Raw genomic sequence first — 22,673 nt, 5'->3', positions numbered from 1 at the left:
ATTTGGCGGAAGCTCTTGATGATGAGCGACATTTCCTCGTTGTCGAGCTTGGAGGCGTCGATGGGGAGTCTACTTGATGTAGACTCTTCCTTCTTCTCCTCCGTCGCCTTGAATGCGACCGGTTGTGCTTCGGGCGTGGAGGGGCCATCTTGCTCGATGATCTTATTTGAGCCTTTGATCATCAACTCAAAGCTCACAAATTTTCCTATTACTTCCTTGGGAGACATTAGTGTGTATCTAGGATCACCACGTATTAATTGTACTTGCGTAGGGTTAAGAAAAACGAGTGATCTAAGAATAACCTTGACCATTTCATGGTCATCCCATTTTTTGCTCCCGAGGTTGCGCACTTGGTTCACCAAGGTCTTGAGCCGGTTGTACATCTCTTGTGGCTCCTCCCCTTGGCGAAGTCGGAAGCGACCGAGCTCCCCCTCGATCGTCTCCCGCTTGGTGATCTTGGTCACCTCGTCTCCTTCGTGCGCGGTCTTGAGCACGTCCCAAATCTCCTTGGCACTCTTTAACCCTTGCACCTTGTTATACTCCTCTCGACTTAGAGAGGCGAGGAGTATAGTGGTGGCTTGGGAGTTGAAGTGTCGGATTTGGGCGACCTCGTCCAAATCATAGTCTTCATCCCCTGGTGATGGTACCTGCACTCCAATCTCAACAACATCCCAAATGCTAGTGTGGAGTGAGGTTAGATGATGCCTCATTTTATCACTCCACATATTATAATCTTCACCATCAAACATAGGTGGTTTGCCTAATGGGATGGAAAGTAATGGAGTACGTTTGGAAATGCGAGGGTAGCGTAGGGGGATCTTACTAAACTTCTTGCGCTCATGGCGCTTAGAAGTTACGGACGGCGTGTCGGAGCCGGAGGTGGATGGCGACGAAGAGTCGGTCTCGTAGTAGACCACCTTCTTCATCTTCTTTTTCTTGTCACCGCTCCGACGCGACTTCTTGTGTGAAGGGAATCCCTTCACCTTGTTGGCGAACTCCCCGGATGGAGCCTTCCCATGGCTTGTGGCGGGCTTCTCGTCGGTCCCGATCTCCCTCTTGGCGGATGCTCCCGATATCACTTTGAGCGGTTAAGCTCTAATGAAGCACTGGGCTCTGATACCAATTGAAAGTCGCCTAGAGGGGGGTAAATAGGGCGAATCTGAAATTTATAAACTTAAGCACAACTACAAGCCAGGTTAGCGTTAGAAATATGAACGAGTCCGAGAGAGAGGGTGAAAACAAATCGCAAGCAAATAAGGAGTGAGACACGATGATTTGTTTTACCGAGGTTCGGTTCTTGCAAACCTACTCCCCGTTGAGGTGGTCACGAAGACCGGGTCTCTTTCAACCCTTTCCCTCTCTCAAATGGTCACTTAGACCGAGTGAGCTTCTCTTCTCAATCAAACGGGGCACAAAGTCCCAGCAAGGACCACCACATAATTGGTGTCTCTTGCCTCAGTTACAATTGAGTTTATCACAAGAAAGTATGAGAAAGAAAAGAAGCAATCCAAGCGCAAGAGCTCAAATGAACACAAATGTCGCTCTCTCTAGTCACTATTTGATTTAGAGTGATTCTAGACTTGGGAGAGGATTTGATCTCTTTGGTTGTGTCTAGAATTGAATGCTATAGCTCTTGTAATGTGTTGAAGGTGGAAAACTTGGATGCAATGAATGGTGGGGTGGTTGGGTTATTTATAGCCCCAACCACCAAAAGTGGCCGTTGGAAGGTTGTCTGTCGCATGGCGCACCGGACACTGTCCGGTGCGCCAGCCACGTCAGCCGGCCGTTGGGTTCTGACCGTTGGAGCTCTGACTGGTGGGGCCTCTGGCTATCCGGTGGTGCACCGGACAGGTCCTGTAGACTGTCCGGTGTGCCTTCTGCGCGTGCTCTATCCTCTGCGCGCGCAGGCGCGCATTAAATGCGTTCCAGTCGACCGTTGCGAGCGAAGTAGCCATTGCTCCGCTGGCACACCGGACAGTCCGGTGTGTCACCGGACAGTCCGGTGAATTATAGCGGAGCGGCCTCCCATTTTCCCGAAGGTGAGGAGTTTAGCGTCGAGTTCCCTGGTGCACCGGACACTGTCCGGTGGTGCACCGGACAGTCCGGTGCGCCAGACCAGGGTGCCTTTTGGGATGTCTTTAGCTCTCTTTATTTGAACCCATCTTTGGTCTTTTTATTGGCTTGTCGTGAACCTTTGGCACCTGTAAAACTTATAGACTAGAGCAAACTAGTTAGTCCAATTATTTGTGTTGGGCAATTCAACCACCAAAATCAATTTAGGAAAAGGTGTAAGCCTATTTCCCTTTCAGGGAGAAAGGCACCTCTAACTCCGACAGGTTGTCCACCAGCTGGATCAGAGTAGATAAGTTAAAAACCATAGCCCTTTGCTGGGTTGAACCTAGTCTTTCCTTGAAGGTTTTGAATAAAGCAGCTGTTTTTTCCTCGTGAGTGATGGTTGCATTGCTGTCACTATCTGTTAATATCGAAATGAGGTTATGGCGATGTTTGACAGTGGCATTTGCATGAAAAAATTTCGTCCCAGCATCACCCATGGTGGCCCATTTGATTTGTCCTCTTTGTTTCTAGTATATTTGTTGTTTAGATAGCAGGTCCTGCAAATGTTGGACAAGGATGTCCTTAAAATTCCATTCTTGAATCATCAAATCTCTGTTCTCCTCTATGAAGTCCAGGAGTTGGATAACCATTTTCATTTTGTCAATCAACTTAGCTAGGTTTGGGAGACTTTTGTGGCAAGCTTGGATAGCTTTCCTTGCCCGCTTGAGCTTGGTTGTGAGTCTTTTTGCAGGGTCTGGCTGATAAAGAGGCTGAGCCCAAGTGTCTTGGAAGACAGAATGAAATTCTTCATGCTGAAGCTAAAAATTCTCGAACCTAAAAATGGGCGGTTTTGGAACATTAATTTGAACATTGATAATCCATGGGACATGGTCAGAGGTGCCTCTTGCTAGGGAGTGAGCAAAGGTTGCAGGGAATTGAGTAGACCAACCTACGAAACAAAACACCAATCAGGATTTTCCAATAAAGGGTGACGTTGCATATTTGTCCATGTGTAAGCCTGCCCTTTAAGGGGAATTTCTTGAACGGCTGGTTGACTGATTGTCAAAATGAAATTAAGCATTCTTTGAGTGTCTCCCCCTGGTTTGTTGCGGTTCTCAGGGGCTCTAATCATGTTGAAGTCGCCAAGGAATATCCAAAGCTTATCTCCAGTTATCTCAAGGTTAGAGAACCAAAAAAGAAAGGCTTCACTACCATGAGGAGTACAGGGAGCATAAATATTCGTGAGCCATCATACTTGATTTGTCAATTTTGAGTGGAATGAAATCGTATGACCAAACTCATTTTGCTATATCACCTCAGCATCAAATAGAGAACTTTTCCAATCTGTTATAAATCCCCCAGATGCACCAATAGAAGGTCCAGAGGCAAATTTGTCTAGGGATCTATTGCAGAAATTACGAATGTAGGAGTCATCAAAGGAATCTTTTTTGTCTCCTGGATACACAGGATGTCACAGTTGGTCTCCATAATACTATTCCACAAAGAATTCCATTTGTTGTCGGAATTAATTCCCCAGATATTATGTGACATAATTTTCAAATCACAATGCAAGTTTTGATGTGAATTATCCATTAAATACAATAATCATTAAACCGAAATTCATGAATATGCATAACATATTCCAATAGATATCCATAAAAGAAAGATTCCATAAACAGGGAGATCCAGAAGACCATAGAAGCTTTTGTAGATGCGTGACACAATTCAACATTATATCCATAAAAGAAAGATTCCAAAAAGACCATAATAATATCAAGCAGCATATTATCCAAACATCACAAGTATTCATGCCATTAACCAAAGAGTCATAGACTCTCCCGAAGTTCATTAGGACAAACAAAAGTTGTGCAACCTGCGCACCATCAAGAGCAACTATCTTGTGCTTATACATAGGTAACATCCAAAAGATCACAACAAAAGGGGTACAGATAAAACTGCACAGCCCAAGGGAAGAGCATATTGCCTTACTCCCTAGCTAGGGCGCTAGGCCCCACATCATCATCATTATTAATGTCTTCCAGCTGATCTTCTGACGACCTGGATTCATCATCTCTGCTACTGCTAGATGCACTTGGCCTCTGGATAATGTTGCTAGTAGTCTTGAAGCTATTCAGAGAGTCAAAGTTAAGGGACGTTGGAGCCACTTTGCAAAACTCTTCGCCAATCTTCTTAATAATTTTGTGTGAGATTGAAGGTGGGGAGATGCGTGCACAACAAGAGCATTTCTTTCCAGTCCTCGAACAGTTCTTGAAGCCCCTTGCCTCTTCCCGAAGCCTGGCGCTTCTTCTAACTTCCATTTCAACCACAATTGGCTGCTTTTGTTTGGAGACGGCTTCCGATGCATGGGGTGACTGTTGTTCCACATGCGGCTCTTGGCTAGGTGGTGGCAGGCACTTTGGGGGAATAAGAAGCGAGACAGTTTCCATGCTGGGCTCCACAAGAGCAGAGACAGCACCTGACGTTAAGAATTTTTTTGCCCATTCGAAGGAATCCGACCTCAATAACAAGCCCATGAAAAATGCAGCCCACACCTTTGGAACAGTGACAAGGTCTAAGCTGCCCGAAAGAATACCAGACCAGGAGTTGAAACGCTTTCTAGCCAGGAAATCCTCATTTGCTGGGTCAGAGGTGGAGTGCTCCAGGTGCTGCATAAGGCCCACATTGATATTTTCTTCAATTTGCATGTTTACATCCCCTGGTCATGGTTTCCTTCCATTTGCATGTCATCTAGGGGGAAAGCTGGAATGGCCAGCACTGCTTCAGCTGGTTCAGGAGCTTCCACATGGGGGAAGTGAATCCCTTGGGGATTATGATATCATTGAAGAATCCCACCGACTCATCTGAAGAAGGCAAATCCTCAAGGCCAGAGAGCTGAAAGCTAAATTGCTCCTCAGCATTGTTAGCATTCACCACTTGTTCAGGAGGCCGAACCTAATGAATTGGCCAAGCATCCCACCTAGCATCATCATTATTATCAAGGTTTTCTTCATCATTCCCCCATGGGAGGTGGAATATTAAGATCAAACTGCATATTAACAACTAGCTGTCCCAACCCAAAAAAACTCTGCTGGTAATTGTTGCCCATCATTCGGGTAGGGTGGAACAAGGTCTTCATCTTGAGGGAGAGCTCCAAGCATAAACTGTTGCACAATATCATATTGAACCGTCCAAGAAACTCCTTGGAAACCCTCAGTAACTGAAAAAACTGTAAATTGGGGAACTTCTTGGAGGGACGTGACTCTAGCACGAACAAGTAGCCTAGTTACATTTGAAGGGTCAGGATCCCACATGAGAACCCTTCCAAAGGAGTCGACCGCATTTTGAATATGCTCATGAGTCTAGAAATCTAGAGGAAAACCAAGGAGAAGGAGCCAACATTCATGGTTAAAAGTCAGGGCACGCTGATTCCAGGCTTCATTATGCCTAATAACAGTAAAAGTAAACCCAAGAGCTTGTTGCGGACCCATTGCCACCAAATTATCTCTATCAAATGCGAATCTGAACCGCACTAAATCTTGGCCCAAATGGGAGTGTTGGATGCTCCTGACTTGAACATTTCTGAACCCCGCTAAATATTCCTGGATGATATCATCAAATATATGAAAGTTAACCTCATGCTCTGGCAGTGGTTGCACTAGGACGATACCCCAATCTTCATGAGTGGTAGGTTGAGGGCGGGTCACCGTACGTACCATGATTTCCTAATGATCAACCTACTGCGCCACAAAGCCTTGCGGGAGAAAAGGCGTGGGATCAACTCTATGGAACGCCATTTATGCACAAACTTCTTAGCGAGCGACCAGTCAAGTCTATGATCGCTCCGCACGCAGGCGCGGATGAGGGGGCGACGAGCTCTTCCTTGGGAGCGAAATGGAAGAGGGTTTTGTGAATAGTGAAGCTCCGTGGAAGGAGAAGAGGCACTTCTCGAGGAAATCGCCCGTGCAAGCTCACCAAAACTATTATAACGAGGCGGGGACAAAGGCCCACAAGTAAGGGAGAGAGAAGAGGACCTGAACCAAATTCGTGGGGAAGAGTTCCATTCTGCATTCTCAAACTTACTAAGGAAGGAATCAAAAGACCGCATGCAATTCTGTTAGAAATCCCGAAAATTTGTTGGTTACTGATAGAATTAGAAGGTCCCAAACCATTACAAGAATCACACATCCCTAAATTGAGGGGCAATATTTTGGTAGAACCAGCTACCTGCCCAATAACCTCTTGAGAATGAGAATGCGGGCCTAATAATTTCTTGGGCCGCCAAAAGAGCTTCTAGGGGTCCAAGGACGAGAGCGAGAATCTCGTAAGGTTGGCAGATTAAATTGACTCTCAATGCGCCCGTTACTTAATTTTGAATTTGAAAATGTCCAGAAACCCCTCTGCCACCCCAGCGCGGGTTCTTCGCTGTGTTCTTCGAAGAACGAGAAGAATAATTAAACAGAAACCAGTTCGATCATTGGAGTGATGCTTCATATACGAAATCCTGTTGAAAACTGAAGATCTTGACTTTGCAGCCGAATTTGATAGCCTAGAAAATTCCGAACGCCCAGAGGCACATAATTTGCACCCGACAGAGCGGGTTTACGAGCAATATCAGCAAAGGAAACAAACTTTTTACTGTGTCAGGAAACCACCTTCCAAGACTTTGATTCTTCCTCAACGAACGGTTGCCATTCTCTGACCCAGTCTGGACCACCAAAATTCCACAAGTGCAAATACGCTTTGAACGATGGACATTCGTAATATCTTAACCGGTAAACTACGAAACCCACATCTTTACAAGAAAGCGAGAAACGAAATACCCGATCTGACAGAAGAGAAATTCTGAAATAATCCGCTGCTTCGCCAATAAAGGATTGAAGGAGAAACCCCACTGACTCTAAATTTAGGCGCAGGGTGCACCTACCGAAAGAGATAACTAGAAAAAACTCAGAGATATCAAAGTTACCCGGGAGAAAGTTGTTCGGACGATTGAACTTGTTGAAGATCCATTCCTGAAATCTAAGCCCTTCGAAGAAATCCAAGGCAGAGACACCAGTCCCATCCGGGAGCCCCATTTCCCCACTCTCCTCAGGTGCGTGTTCGCTGGTCTAACTCTCTCCCCTCATGCGCTCGCGTTAGAGCGTGTTGTTTTTGCCTTTGGTGTTTGGTGCGGCGAGTACATATAAATGCATGGATTGACATCTAATCCTACCAAATAGTCGTGTGTATCAGTTGACCAACGTGAAAAGGTGGAAAAAAATAAGGAGAAATGATTGAATTCTCGATATAAATATATAAGAAAGAAAGCCTAAAAATTGCTAGGAGAATTTATAAATAGTTATGCCCCAAATTAAAATTCATTTTAGATAATTAATGAATTCATACAATACTTAATGTATGTATTTTTTATGTGCGTCTATGAGAGCACCTAGAGGGGGGGTGAATAGGTGATCCTGTGAAACTTAAACTTATAGCCACAAAAACTTGTTAAGTGTTAGCACAACAATTGCCAAGTGGCTAGGGAGGAGTCTCAACAAAACACAATACCACAAGAGATCAAACACAGAGATGACACAGTGGTTTATCCCGTGGTTCGGCCAAGACCAACGCTTGCCTACTCCACGTTGTGGCGTCCCAACGGACGAGGGTTGCAATCAACCCCTCTCAAGCGGTCCAAAGACCAACTTGAATACCACGGTGTTTTGCTTTGCCTTTCAATATCCCATTTGCGAGGAATCTCCACAACTTGGAGTCTCTCGCCCTTACACTTGAGATTCACAAAGAAATACGGAGTAAGGGGGGAAATGAGCAACGCACACAAGACTTCAAAAGATCAGAGCAACAACACGCACACAAGTTGCAACAAGAGCTCGCAACACAACTCAATGAGTTCACAACTCAGCAAGAGCTCTAGATGCTATCACAATGAACCAAATGCGCGGAATCGATGTCTTGGTGCTTAGGAATGTTGTAGGAATGCTTGGTGTACTCCTCCATGCGCCTAGGGGTCCCTTTTATAGCCCCAAGGCAGCTAGGAGCCGTTGAGAACAATTCTGGAAGGCCATCCTTGCCTTCTGTCGTCGGGCGCACCGGACAGTCCGGTGCCCGATTTCCTTCCTTAAACAGCGTAGCCGACCGTTGCAGATGCGGGAGCCGTTGGCGCACCGGACATGTCCGGTGCACACCGGACAGTCCGGTGCCCCTTCTAGCCGTTGGCTTGGCCACATGTCCCGCGCAGATCGCGCGGCCGACCGTTGGCCCGGCCGACCGTTGGCTCACCGGACAGTCCGGTGCACACCGGACAGTCCGGTGAATTTTAGCCGTACGTCGTCGGCGAATTCCCGAGAGCGACCACTTCGCTCGAGCCAGCCTGGCGCACCGGACACTGTCCGGTGCACCACCGGACAGTCCGGTGCTCCAGACCGAAACAGCCTTTTGGCTGTACACAGCCAACTCTTCTCTTTTCTTCTTCATTCTGTTTCTGATACTTAGACAAGTATATTAGTACACAAAACCAATGTACTAAGACTTAGAAACATACCTTTGCTCTTGATCTGCACTTTGTTCATCCATGGGCATAGATTCACATTTAAGCACTTGTGTTGGCACTCAATCACCAAAATACTTAGAAATGGCCTAAGGGCACATTTCCCTTTCAATCTCCCCCTTTTTGGTGATTTATGCCAACACAACATAAAGCAACTAAAACAAGTGCAAAATCACTTCAAATAAAAATGAATTTGAGATTTATTCAATTTTGGCATATATGGATCATCCTTTGCCACCACTTGGTTTGTTTTTGCAAATCAAACTCAAATCTCTATCTCTAAGTCAAACACACATGTTGAATCATAAGGAGAGTCATTCCAAAAGAGATTGATCAAAGATTTCAAAAACTCCCCCTTTTTCCCATAATAACTACCTCTCCCCACAAGAGGCCAACTTTTGACAAAAGAGACAACAAAAGAGTTTTGACAAACCAAGAGCTCTACTCTACTATTTTCAAATCTCGACAAACCAAGAGCTCTACTCTACTATTTTCAAATCTCTCAAGTGGTAGCTGATCCATCTATTGCTTTGGCCTTTATTTTCTCCCCCTTTGGCATCAAGCACCAAAATGGGATCAATCTTGGCCCTTTAACCCCATTGCCTCACCAAAATCTTCAATTAAGAGCAAATAGGCAATAAGAGTCTAAAGATGAACTTGGTATAAGTTACCCTCTCATCGGAGTGCAGTGGAAGTCTTTCATGGTCCAAGTTCACTTTTTCCCTTTCAATTCTCCTTCGAGACTAAATAACGCAAACTCAAGCATATGGTTAGTCTCAAAAGGGTCAAGTTGTAACACAACTCCCCCTAAATATGTGCATCACTTACACAAGGACTTGTGAGGTCCAGGGAATGTTTGTACAACTTGAGCACCACAATAAGCAACAAAATGCAAACAGGAACATGATCATAAGGCATAAACACATGTATGCTACACTTCAATCCAAGTTCCACGAATCTAAGACATTTAGCTCACTACGTAGCCTGCAAAAGGTCTTCTCATCTAGAGGCTTGGTAAAGATATCGGCTAGCTGGTTCTCGGTGCTAACATGAAACACTTCGATATCTCCCTTTTGCTGGTGGTCTCTCAAAAAGTGATGCCGGATGTCTATGTGCTTTGTGCGGCTGTGCTCAACAGGATTCTCCGCCATGCGGATAGCACTCTCATTATCACATAGGAGTGGGACTTTGCTCAGATTGTAGCCAAAGTCCCGGAGGGTTTGCCTCATCCAAAGCAGTTGCGCGCAACACTGTCCTGCGGCAACGTACTCGGCCTCAGCGGTGGATAGGGCAACGGAGGTTTGTTTCTTAGAGTTCCATGACACCAGGGACCTTCCTAAGAATTGGCACGTCCCCGATGTACTCTTCCTATCGACCTTACATCCAGCATAGTCGGAGTCTGAGTATCCAACTAAGTCAAAGGTAGACCCCTTTGGATACCAGAGCCCGAAGCAAGGCGTAGCAACCAAATATCTAAGAATTCGCTTCACCGCCACTAAGTGACACTCCTTAGGATCGGATTGAAATCTAGCACACATGCATACGCTAAGCATAATATCCGGTCTACTAGCACATAAGTAAAGCAAAGAACCTATCATTGACCTGTATGCTTTTTGATCAACGGACTTACCTCCTTTGTTGAGGTCAGTGTGTCCGTCGGTTCCCATCGGAGTCTTTGCAGGCTTGGCGTCCTTCATCCCAAACCGCTTTAGCAAGTCTTGCGTGTACTTCGTTTGGGAGATGAAGGTGCCGTCCTTGAGTTGCTTCACTTGGAACCCAAGGAAGTAGTTCAACTCGCCCATCATTGACATCTCGAATTTCTGCGTCATTACCCTGCTAAACTCTTCACAAGACTTTTGATTAGTAGAACCAAATATTATGTCATCGACATAAATTTGGCACACAAATAAATCACCATCACATGTCTTAGTGAAAAGAGTTGGATCGGCTTTCCCAACCTTAAAAGCATTTGCAATTAAGAAATCTCTAAGGCATTCATACCATGCTCTTGGGGCTTGCTTAAGTCCATAGAGCGCCTTAGAGAGCTTACACACGTGGTCAGGGTACCGTTCATCCTCGAAGCCAGGGGGTTGCTCCACGTACACCTCCTCCTTGATTGGCCCATTGAGGAAAGCGCTCTTCACATCCATTTGGTACAACCTGAAAGAATGGTGAGCGGCATATGCTAGCAAGATATGAATGGACTCTAGCCTAGCTACAGGAGCAAAGGTCTCCTCAAAGTCCAAACCTGCGACTTGGGCATAACCTTTTGCCACAAGTCGAGCCTTGTTCCTTGTCACCACTCCGTGCTCGTCTTGTTTGTTGCGAAACACCCACTTGGTTCCCACAACATTTTGCTTAGGACGAGGCACCAGTGTCCAAACTTCATTGCGCTTGAAGTTGTTGAGTTCCTCCTGCATGGCCAACACCCAGTCCGGATCTAGCAAGGCCTCCTCTACCCTGAAAGGCTCAATAGAAGAGACAAAGGAGTAATGCTCACAAAAATTTACTAATCGAGATCGAGTAGTTACTCCCTTGCTAATGTCACCCAGAATTTGGTCGACGGGATGATCCCTTTGAATCATCGCTCGAACTTGGGTTGGAGGTGCCGGTTGCGCTTCTTCCTCCATCACATGATCATCTTGTGCTCCCCCTTGATCACACATCTCCTGTTGATGAACCTGTTTATCGTCTTGAGTTGGGGAATGCACCATAGTTGAGGAAGAAGGTTGATCTTGCTCATCTTGTTCCTGTGGCCGAACTTCTCCAATCGCCATGGTTCGTATAGCGGCCGTCGGAACATCTTCTTCATCTACATCATCAAGATCAACAACTTGCTCTCTTGGAGAGCCATTAGTCTCATCAAATACAACGTCGCTAGAGACTTCAACCAAACCCGATGATTTGTTGAAGACTCTATACACCTTTGTATTTGAGTCATAACCTAACAAAAACCCTTCTACAGCTTTGGGAGCAAACTTAGAATTTCTACCCTTCTTCACTAGAATGTAGCATTTGCTCCCAAATACACGAAAGTAAGATACATTGGGTTTGTTACCGGTTAGTAGCTCATACGACGTCTTCTTGAGGAGGCGATGAAGGTAGACCCTGTTGATGGCGTGGCAAGCCGTGTTCACGGCTTCCGTCCAAAAGCACTCGGGGTCTTGAACTCTCCTAGCATCGTCCTCGCCATATCGATGAGCGTCCTGTTCTTCCTTTCTACCACACCGTTTTGCTGTGGTGTGTAGGGAGCGGAGAACTCGTGCTTGATCCCTTCCTCTTCAAGGAACTCCTCTACTTGAAGGTTCTTGAACTCGGACCCGTTGTCGCTCCTTATCTTCTTTACTTTGAGCTCAAACTCATTTTGAGCTCTCCTGAGGAAGCGCTTGAGGGTCCCTTGAGTTTCAGACTTATCCTGCAAAAAGAACACCCAAGTGAAGCGGGAAAAGTCATCAACAATAACTAGACCATACTTACTTCCTCCTATGCTCAGATAGGCGACGGGTCCGAAGAGGTCCATATGCAGCAGCTCCAGTGGTCTTGAGGTGGTCATCACATTCTTGCTGTGATGTGTTCCTCCCACTTGTTTACCTGCTTGACAAGCTGCACAAGGTCTATCTTTTTCGAATTGAACGTTAGTCAAACCTATTACGTGTTCTCCCTTTAGAAGCTTGTGAAGGTTCTTCATCCCCACATGTGCTAAGCGGCGATGCCACAGCCAGCCCATGCTAGTCTTAGCTATTAAGCATGCATCTAGACCGGCCTCTTCTTTTGCAAAATCAACTAAATAAAGTTTGCCGTCTAATACACCCTTAAAAGCTAGTGAACCATCACTTCTTCTAAAGACAGACACATCTACATTTGTAAATAGACAGTTATATCCCATATTGCATAATTGACTAACCGATAGCAAATTATATCCTAGAGACTCTACTAAAAACACATTAGAGATAGAGTGCTCATTAGAAATTGCAATTTTACCTAACCCTCTTACCTTGCCTTGATTCCCATCACCGAATATGATTGAATCTTGGGAATCCTTATTCTTGACGTAGGAGGTGAACATCTTCTTCTCCCCCGTCATATGGTTTGTGCATCCGCTGTCAATAATCCAGCTTGAACCCCCGGATGCATAAACCTGCAAGGCAAATTTAGGCTTGGGTTTTAGGTACCCAACTCATGTTGGGTCCTACAAGGTTAGCACAAATATTCTTAGGGACCCAAATGCAAGTTTTGTCTCCCTTGCATCTTGCCCCTAACTTCCTATCAATTACCTTTTTATCCTTTCGACAAATTGCAAAGGAAGCATTCAAAGCATGATATATTGTAGAAGGCTCATTAACTTTCCTAGGAATATTAACAACATTTCTCCTAGGCATATTATGAACAACATCCCTTCTACCAACATTTCTATCATGCACATGTGAAGAACTAGAAGCAAACATAGCATGAGAAAAATCATCGTACGTATTATAACTCCTATAAGCATTTCTGGTTTGTCTCCTATCATGATACAAAAAGGCATGGTTCTTTTTAGCACTAGTTGCCATAGGGGCCTTCCCTTTCTCCTTAGCGGGAATGGGAGCCTTATGGCTTGTTAAGTTCTTGGCTTCCCTCTTGAAGCCAAGTCCATCCTTAATTGAGGGGTGTCTACCGATCGTGTAGGCATCCCTTGCAAATTTTAGTTTATCAAATTCATTCTTGCTAGTCTTAAGTTGGGCATTAAGACTAGCCAATTCCTCAGTTAATTTAGAAATTGAAACTAAATGATCACTACAAGCATCAACATCGAAATCTTTACACCTAGTGCAGATCTCAACATGTTCTACACAAGAATTAGATTTACCGGCTACTTCTAGTTTAGCATTTAAGTCATCATTAACACTCTTTAAAGTAGCAATGGTTTCATGACAAGAAGATAGTTCACTAGAAAGCACTTCATTTCTTTTAACTTCTAAAGCATAAGACTTTTGTGCCTCTACAAATTTGTCATGCTCTTCATACAAAAGGTCCTCTTGTTTTTCTAAGAGTCTATCTTTTTCATTCAAGGCATCAATCAATTCATTAATTTTATCTACTTTAGTTCTATCCAATCCCTTGAACAAACTAGAGTAATCTATTTCATCATCACTAGACTCATCATCACTGGAAGAATCATAAGTGACATTGTTTTGATTACATACCTTCTTCTCCCTTGCCATAAGGCATGTGTGACGCTCGTTGGGGAAGAGGGATGACTTGTTGAAGGCAGTGGCGGCGAGTCCTTCATTGTCGGAATCGGAGGAGGAGCAATCCGAATCCCACTCCTTTCCGATATGTGCCTCGCCCTTGGCCTTCTTGTAATGCTTCTTCTTTTCCCTCTTGCTCCCGTGTTCCTGGTCACTATCATTGTCGGGACAGTTAGCAATAAAATGACCAAGCTTACCGCATTTGAAGCATGATCGCTTTCCCTTGGTCTTAGTCTTGCTTGGCTGTCCCTTGCGACCCTTTAGTGCCGTCTTGAATCTTTTGATGATGAGGGCCATCTCTTCATCATTAAGACCGGCCGCCTCAATTTGTGCCACCTTGCTGGGTAGCGCCTCCTTGCTCCTTGTTGCCTTGAGAGCAATGGGTTGAGGCTCATGGATTGGGCCATTCAACGCGTCGTCCACGTACCTTGCCTCCTTGATCATCATTCGCCCGCTTACAAATTTTCCAAGAATTTCTTCGGGCGACATCTTGATGTACCTAGGATTTTCACGAATATTGTTCACCAGGTGAGGATCAAGAATGGTAAATGACCTTAACATTAGGCGGACGACGTCGTGATCCGTCCATCGCGTGCTTCCGTAGCACCTTATTTTGTTGATAAGGATCTTGAGCCGGTTGTATGTTTGTGTCGGCTCCTCGCCCCTTATCATCGCGAATCGTCCGAGCTCGCCCTCCACCAACTCCATCTTGGTGAGTAAGGTGACATCATTCCCCTCATGAGAGATCTTGAGGGTGTCCCAAATCTGCTTGGCATTGTCCAAGCCGCTCACCTTGTGATACTCATCCCTGCACAAAGAGGCTAGCAACACAGTAGTAGCTTGTGCATTTTTATGGATCTGTTCATTAATAAACGAAGGGCTATCCGAGCAATTAAATTTCATTCCACTTTCCACAATCTCCCAAATGCTTGGATGGAGAGAAAATAGGTGAAAGTCGCCTAGAGGGGGGGTGAATAGGGCGAAACTGAAATTTACAAATATAAACACAACTACAAGCCGGGTTAGCGTTAGAAATATAAACGAGTCCGCGAGAGAGGCCGCTAAACAAATCCCAAGCGAATAAGCAAGTGAGACACGGAGATTTGTTTTACCGAGGTTCGGTTCTTGCAAACCTACTCCCCGTTGAGGAGGCCACAAAGGCCGGGTCTCTTTCAACCCTTCCCTCTCTCAAACGGTCCCTCGGACCGAGTGAGCTTCTCTTCTCAAATCAAAGCCGGGAACAAAACTTCCCCGCAAGGGCCACCACACAATTGGTGCCTCTTGCCTTGATTACAATGGAGTTGTGATCTCAAGAACAAGTGAGAAAGAAAAGAAGAAATCCAAGCGCAAGAGCTCAAAAGAACACGGCAAATCTCTCTCGCTAATCACTAAAGCCTTGTGTGGAATTGGAGAGGATTTGATCTCTTTGGTGTGTCTAGAATTGAATGCTAGAGCTCTTGTAGTAGTTGAGAAGTGGAAAACTTGGATGCAATGAATGGTGGGGTGGTTGGGGTATTTATAGCCCCAACCACCAAATGTGGCCGTTGGGAAACCTGTCTGTTCGATGGCGCACCGGACAGTCCGGTGCACACCGGACAGTCCGGTGCCCCCTGCCACGTCATCACTGCCGTTGGATTCTAGCCGTTGGAGCTTCTGACTTGTGGGCCCACCTGGGTGTCCGGTGCACACCGGACATGTACTGTTTGATGTCCGGTGCACCGGTATGGGCGTGCCTGACGTCTGCGCGCGCTGCGCGCGCAATAAATGCACCGCAGGGAGCCGTTGGCGCTGCAGGGAGCAGTTGCTCCGCTGGCACACCGGACAGTCCGGTGCACACCGGACAGTCCGGTGAATTTTAGCGGAGCGGCTGACGCGCGAACCCGAGGCTGACGAGTTCCTGAGGCCGACCTTCCTTGGCGCACCGGACACTGTCCGGTGTACACCGGACAGTCCGGTGAATTATAGCGGAGTCGCCTCGGAAATTCCCGAAGGTGGCGAGTTTGAGTCTGAGTCCCCTGGTGCACCGGACAGGTACTGCTCACTGTCCGGTGGCACACCGGACAGTCCGGTGCGCCAGACCAGGGGTGCCTTCGGTTGCCCCTTTGCTCCTTTATTGAATCCAAAACTTGGTCTTTTTATTGGCTGAGGGTGAACCTTTTACACCTGTATAATCTACATACTTGGGCAAACTAGTTAGTCCAATTATTTGTGTTAGGCAATTCAACCACCAAAATTATATAGGAACTAGGTGTAAGCCTAATTCCCTTTCAATCTCCCCCTTTTTGGTGATTGATGCCAACACAAACCAAAGCAAGTGCATAATTGTACTAGTTTGCATAATGTACGTGTAAGGGTTGCTTGGAATTGAGCCAATAAAACTACTTACAAGATATGCATGGAATGTTTCTTTCTAATATAACATTTTGGACCACGTTTGCACCACGAGTTTTGTTTTTGCAAACTCTTTTGTAAATTCTTTTCAGAGTTCTTTTGCAGGTAGTCAAAGGTGAATAAATAAGATTTTGCAAAGCATTTTCAAGATTTGAAATTTTCTCCCCCTGTTTCAAATGCTTCTCCTTTGACTTAACAAAACTCCCCCTAAATGAGATACTCCTCTTAGTGTTCAAGAGGGTTTTGATATACCATTTTTGAAATACTACTTTCTCCCCCTTTTGAACACAATAGGATACCAATTGAAAAATACTTTTGGAAAGTACTAAGTTTTTGAAATTGGTGGTGGTGCGGTCCTTTTGCTTTGGGCTCATTTCTCCCCCTTTTTGGCATGAATCGCCAAAAACGGAATCATTAGGGCCCTTGAAGTGCTATCTTCCCCTTTGGTCATAAATAAATGAGTCAAAAGTATACCAAAGACGAAGTCCTTAATGCTCATTTCTCCCCAAGGAATAGAGAGTTGCTTGGAGTGATGGCGAAGTATGAGTTACGGAGTGGAAGCCTTTGTCTTCGCCGAAGACTCCAATTCCCTTTCAATATACCTATGACTTGGTTTGAAATAGACTTGAAAACACATTAGTCATAACATATAAAAGAGACATGATCAAGGGTATATAAAAGAGCAATGTGTGCAATGTTAGCAAAAGAAGTTCCTAGAATCAAGAATATTGAGCTCATGCCTAAGTTTGTTAAAGGATTGTTCATCAAGAGGCTTGGTAAAGATATCGGCTAATTGATCTTTAGTATTAATGTAAGAAATCTCGATATCTCCCTTTTGTTGGTGATCCCTCAAAAAGTGATACCGGATGGCTATGTGTTTAGTGCGGCTATGCTCGACGGGATTGTCGGCCATTTTGATTGCACTCTCATTGTCACATAGTAAAGGAACTTTGGTTAATTTGTAACCGTAGTCCCGCAGGGTTTGCCTCATCCAAAGCAATTGCGCGCAACAATGGCCTGCGGCAATGTACTCGGCTTCGGCGGTGGAAAGAGCGACCGAATTTTGCTTCTTTGAAGCCCAAGACACCAAGGATCTTCCCAAGAACTGGCAAGTCCCCGATGTGCTCTTCCTATTGATTTTGCACCCCGCCCAATCGGCATCCGAATAACCAATCAAATCAAATGTGGATCCCCTAGGATACCAAAGCCCAAACTTAGGAGTATAAGTCAAATATCTCAAGATTCGTTTCACGGCCGTAAGGTGAGCTTCCTTAGGGTCGGCTTGGAATCTTGCACACATGCATACGGAAAGCATAATATCCGGTCGAGATGCACATAAGTAGAGTAAAGACCCTATCATCGATCGGTATACCTTTTGATCCACGGACTTACCTCCCGTGTCGAGGTCGAGATGCCCATTGGTTCCCATGGGTGTCTTGATGGGCTTGGCATCCTTCATCCCAAACTTGTTTAGAATGTCTTGAGTATACTTCGTTTGGCTAATGAAGGTGCCCTCTTGGAGTTGCTTCACTTGGAATCCTAAGAAATACTTCAACTCCCCCATCATAGACATCTCGAATTTCTGTGTCATAATCCTACTAAACTCTTCACAAGTAGACTCGTTAGTAGACCCAAATATAATATCATCAACATAAATTTGGCATACAAACAAGTCATTTTCAAGAGTTTTAGTAAAGAGTGTAGGATCGGCTTTGCCGACTTTGAATCCATTTGCAATAAGAAAATCTCTAAGGCATTCATACCATGCTCTTGGGGCTTGCTTGAGCCCATAAAGCGCCTTAGAGAGCTTATAGACATGATTAGGATACTTACTGTCTTCAAAGCCGGGAGGTTGCTCAACATAGACCTCTTCCTTGATTGGTCCATTGAGGAAGGCACTTTTCACGTCCATTTGATAAAGCTTAAAGCCATGGTAAGTAGCATAGGCTAATAATATGCGAATTGACTCAAGCCTAGCTACGGGTGCATAAGTTTCACCGAAATCCAAACCTTCGACTTGTGAATACCCTTTGGCCACGAGTCGAGCTTTGTTCCTTGTCACCACACCATGCTCATCTTGCTTGTTGCGGAAAACCCATTTGGTTCCTACAACATTTTGGTTAGGACGTGGAACCAAATGCCATACCTCGTTCCTCGTGAAATTGTTGAGCTCCTCTTGCATTGCCACCACCCAATCCGAATCTTGGAGTGCTTCCTCTATCCTGTGTGGCTCAATAGAGGAAACAAACGAGTAATGTTCACAAAAATGTGCAACCCGAGATCTTGTAGTTACCCCCTTATGAATGTCGCCGAGGATGGTGTCGACGGGGTGATCTCGTTGGATTGCTTGGTGGACTCTTGGGTGTGGCGGCCTTTGTTCTTCATCCTCCTTGTCTTGATCATTTGAATCTCCCCCTTGATCTATGTCGTCATTTTGAGGTGGCTCATTTGATTGATCTTCTTCTTTATCAACTTGAGCTTCATCCTCATTTTGAGTTGGTGGAGATGCTTGCATGGAGGAGGATGGTTGATCTTGTTCATTTGAAGGCTCTTCGGATTCCTTAGGACACACACCCCCAATGGACATGTTCCTTAGCGCTATGCATGGAGCCTGTTCTTCACCTATTTCATCAAGATCAACTTGCTCTACTTGAGAGCCGTTAGTTTCATCAAACACAACGTCACATGAGACTTCAACTAGTCCAGTGGACTTGTTAAAGACCCTATATGCCCTTGTGTTTGAGTCATATCCTAGTAAAAAGCCTTCTACAGTCTTAGGAGCAAATTTAGATTTTCTACCTCTTTTAACAAGAATAAAGCATTTGCTACCAAAGACTCTAAAATATGAAATGTTGGGCTTTTTACCGGTTAGGAGTTCATACGATGTCTTCTTGAGGATTCGGTGAAGATATAACCGGTTGATGGCGTAGCAAGCGGTGTTGACCGCCTCGGCCCAAAACCGATCCGAAGTCTTGTACTCATCAAGCATGGTCCTTGCCATGTCCAATAGAGTTCTATTCTTCCTCTCCACTACACCATTTTGTTGTGGCGTGTAGGGAGAAGAGAACTCATGCTTGATGCCCTCCTCCTCAAGGAAGCCTTCAATTTGAAAGTTCTTGAACTCCGTCCCGTTATCGCTTCTAATTTTCTTGATCCTTAAGCCGAACTCATTTTGAGCCCGTCTCAAGAATCCCTTTAAGGTCTCTTGGGTTTGAGATTTTTCCTGTAAAAAGAATACCCAAGTGAAGCGAGAATAATCATCCACAATAACTAGACAGTACTTACTCCCGCCGATGCTTATGTAAGCGATCGGGCCGAATAGATCCATGTGTAGGAGCTCCAGTGGCCTGTCGGTCGTCATTATGTTCTTGTGTGGATGATGAGTGCCAACTTGCTTCCCTGCTTGGCATGCGCTACAAATCCTGTCTTTCTCAAAATGAACATTTGTTAATCCTAAAATGTGTTCTCCCTTTAGGAGCTTGTGAAGATTCTTCATCCCAACATGGGCTAGTCGGCGGTGCCAGAGCCAACCCATGTTAGTCTTAGCAATTAAGCAAGTGTCGAGTTCAGCTCTATCAAAATCTACCAAGTATAGCTGACCCTCTAATACTCCCTTAAATGCTATTGAATTATCACTTCTTCTAAAGACAGTGACACCTATATCAGTGAATAGACAGTTGTAGCCCATTTGACATAATTGAGAAACAGAAAGCAAGTTGTAATCTAAAGAATCAACAAGAAAAACATTGGAAATAGAATGGTCAGGAGATATAGCAATTTTACCAAGTCCTTTGACCAAACCTTGATTTCCATCCCCGAATGTGATAGCTCGTTGGGGATCTTGGTTTTTCTCATATGAGGAGAACATCCTTTTCTCCCCGGTCATGTGGTTTGTGCACCCGCTGTCGAGTATCCAACTTGAGCCCCCGGATGCATAAACCTACAAAACAAATTTAGTTCTTGACTTTAGGTACCCAAACTGTTTTGGGTCCTTTGGCATTAGAAACAAGAGCTTTGGGTACCCAAACACAAGTCTTGGAACCCTTGTGTTTGCCCCCAACATATTTGGCAACTATCTTGCCGGATTTGTTAGTTAACACATAAGATGCATCAAAAGTTTTAAATGAAAGATTATGTTCATTTGATGCAGTAGGAGTTTTCTTAGGCAACTTAGCACGGGTTGGTTGCCTAGAACTAGATGTCTCACCCTTATATATAAAAGCATGATTAGGGCCAGAGTGAGACTTCCTAGAGTGAATTCTCCTAATCTTGCTCTCGGGATAACCGGCAGGGTATAAAATGTAACCCTCGTTATCCTGAGGCATGGGAGCCTTGCCCTTAACAAAGTTGGACAATCTCTTAGGAGGGGCACTAATTTTGACATTGTCTCCCCTTTGGAAGCCAATGCCATCCTTAATGCCAGGGCGTCTCCCATTATAAAGCATGCTACGAGCAAATTTAAATTTCTCATTTTCTAAGTTGTGCTCGGCAATTTTAGCATCTAGTTTTGCTATATGATCATTTTGTTGTTTAATTAAAGCCATATGATCATGAATAGCATGAATATCAACATCTCTACATCTAGTACAAATAGATACATGCTCAACAATAGATGTAGAGGGTTTGCAAGAATTAAGCTCAACAATCTTAGCATGAAGAATATCATTTTTATCGCTAAGATCGGAAATTGTAACTTTGCAAATATCAAAATCTTTAGCCTTAGCAATTAAATCTTCATTCTCTAATCTAAGGCTAGCAAGAGATACATTCAATTCATCAATCTTAGCAAGCAAGTCAACATTATCATCTCTAAGATTGGGAATTGAAATATTACAAACATGTGAATCAACCTTAGTATTTAAAATAGCATTTTCATTTCTAAGGTTGTCAATCATCTCACGACAAGTGCTTAGCTCACTAGATAGTTTTTGACATTTTTCTACTTCTAGAGCATAAGCATTTTTAACCTTAACATGTTTCTTGTTTTCTTTAATTAGACAATCCTCTTGAGCATCCAAAAGGTCATCCTTTTCATGAATAGCACTAACTAATTCATTTAATTTTTCTTTTTGAGCTATGTTAAGGTTGGCAAAAAGGGAACGCAAATTATCCTCCTCATCACTAGCATTATCATCACTAGAAGATTCATATTTAGTGGAGGAGTTGGATTTAACCTTCTTCTTTTTGCCGTCCTTTGCCATGAGGCACTTGTGGCCGACGTTGGGGAAGAGGAGTCCCTTGGTGACGGCGATGTTGGCGGCGTCCTCGTCGTCGGAGGAGTCGCTTGAGCTTTCGTCGGAATCCCATTCCCGACAAACATGGGCATCGCCGCCCTTCTTCTTGTAGTACCTTTTCTTCTCCTTTCTTCTCCCCTTCTTGTCGTCGCCTCGGTCACTGTCACTAGATATAGGACATTTAGCAATAAAATGACCGGGCTTACCACACTTGTAGCAAACCTTCTTGGAGCGGGACTTGTAGTCCTTCCCCCTCCTTTGCTTGAGGATTTGGCGGAAGCTCTTGATGACGAGCGCCATTTCCTCATTGTCGAGCTTGGAGGCGTCTATTGGTTGTCTACTTGGTGTAGACTCCTCCTTCTTTTCCTCCGTTGCCTTGAATGCAACGGGTTGGGCTTCGGATGGGTCGCCAAGCTCGTTGATTTTCCTCGAGCCTTCTATCATGCACTCAAAACTTACAAAATGCCCGATAACTTCCTCGGGGGTCATTTTAGTATATCTAGGATTACCACGAATCAATTGAACTTGAGTGGGATTAAGAAAAATGAGAGATCTTAAAATAACATTTACCACTTCGTGGTCATCCCATTTCTTGCTCCCGAGGTTGCGTACTTGGTTCACCAAAGTCTTGAGCCGGTTGTACATGTGTTGTGGCTCCTCCCCTTTGCGAAGCCGGAACCGACCGAGCTCCCCCTCGATCGTTTCCCGCTTGGTGATCTTGGTGAGCTCATCTCCTTCGTGCGCGGTTTTGAGCACATCCCAAATCTCCTTAGCGCTCTTCAACCCTTGTACTTTGTTATACTCCTCTCTACTTAGAGAGGCGAGGAGTATTGTCGTTGCTTGTGAGTTGAAGTGCTCGATTTGGGCCACCTCATCCTCATCATAGTTCTCATCCCCTACCGACGGTACCTGTGCACCAAACTCAACAACATCCCATATACTTTTGTGGAGCGAGATTAGATGAAATCGCATTAAATCGCTCCACCTAGCGTAATCTTCACCATCAAAAGTTGGTGGTTTGCCTAATGGGACGGAAAGTAAAGGAGTATGTTTGGAAATGCGAGGGTAGCGTAGGGGAATCTTACTATACTTCTTGCGCTCTTGGCGCTTAGAAGTGACGGAGGGCGTGTCGGAGTCGGAGGTTGATGTTGATGAAGTGTCAGTCTCGTAGTAGACCACCTTCCTCATTCTTTTGTGCTTGTCCCCTCTCCGATGCGG

The sequence above is a fragment of the Zea mays genome, chromosome 1, assembly GCF_902167145.1.
Source record: "Zea mays cultivar B73 chromosome 1, Zm-B73-REFERENCE-NAM-5.0, whole genome shotgun sequence".
NCBI lineage: Eukaryota > Viridiplantae > Streptophyta > Magnoliopsida > Poales > Poaceae > Zea > Zea mays.
Note: the sequence above shows the minus strand (reverse complement) of the source record.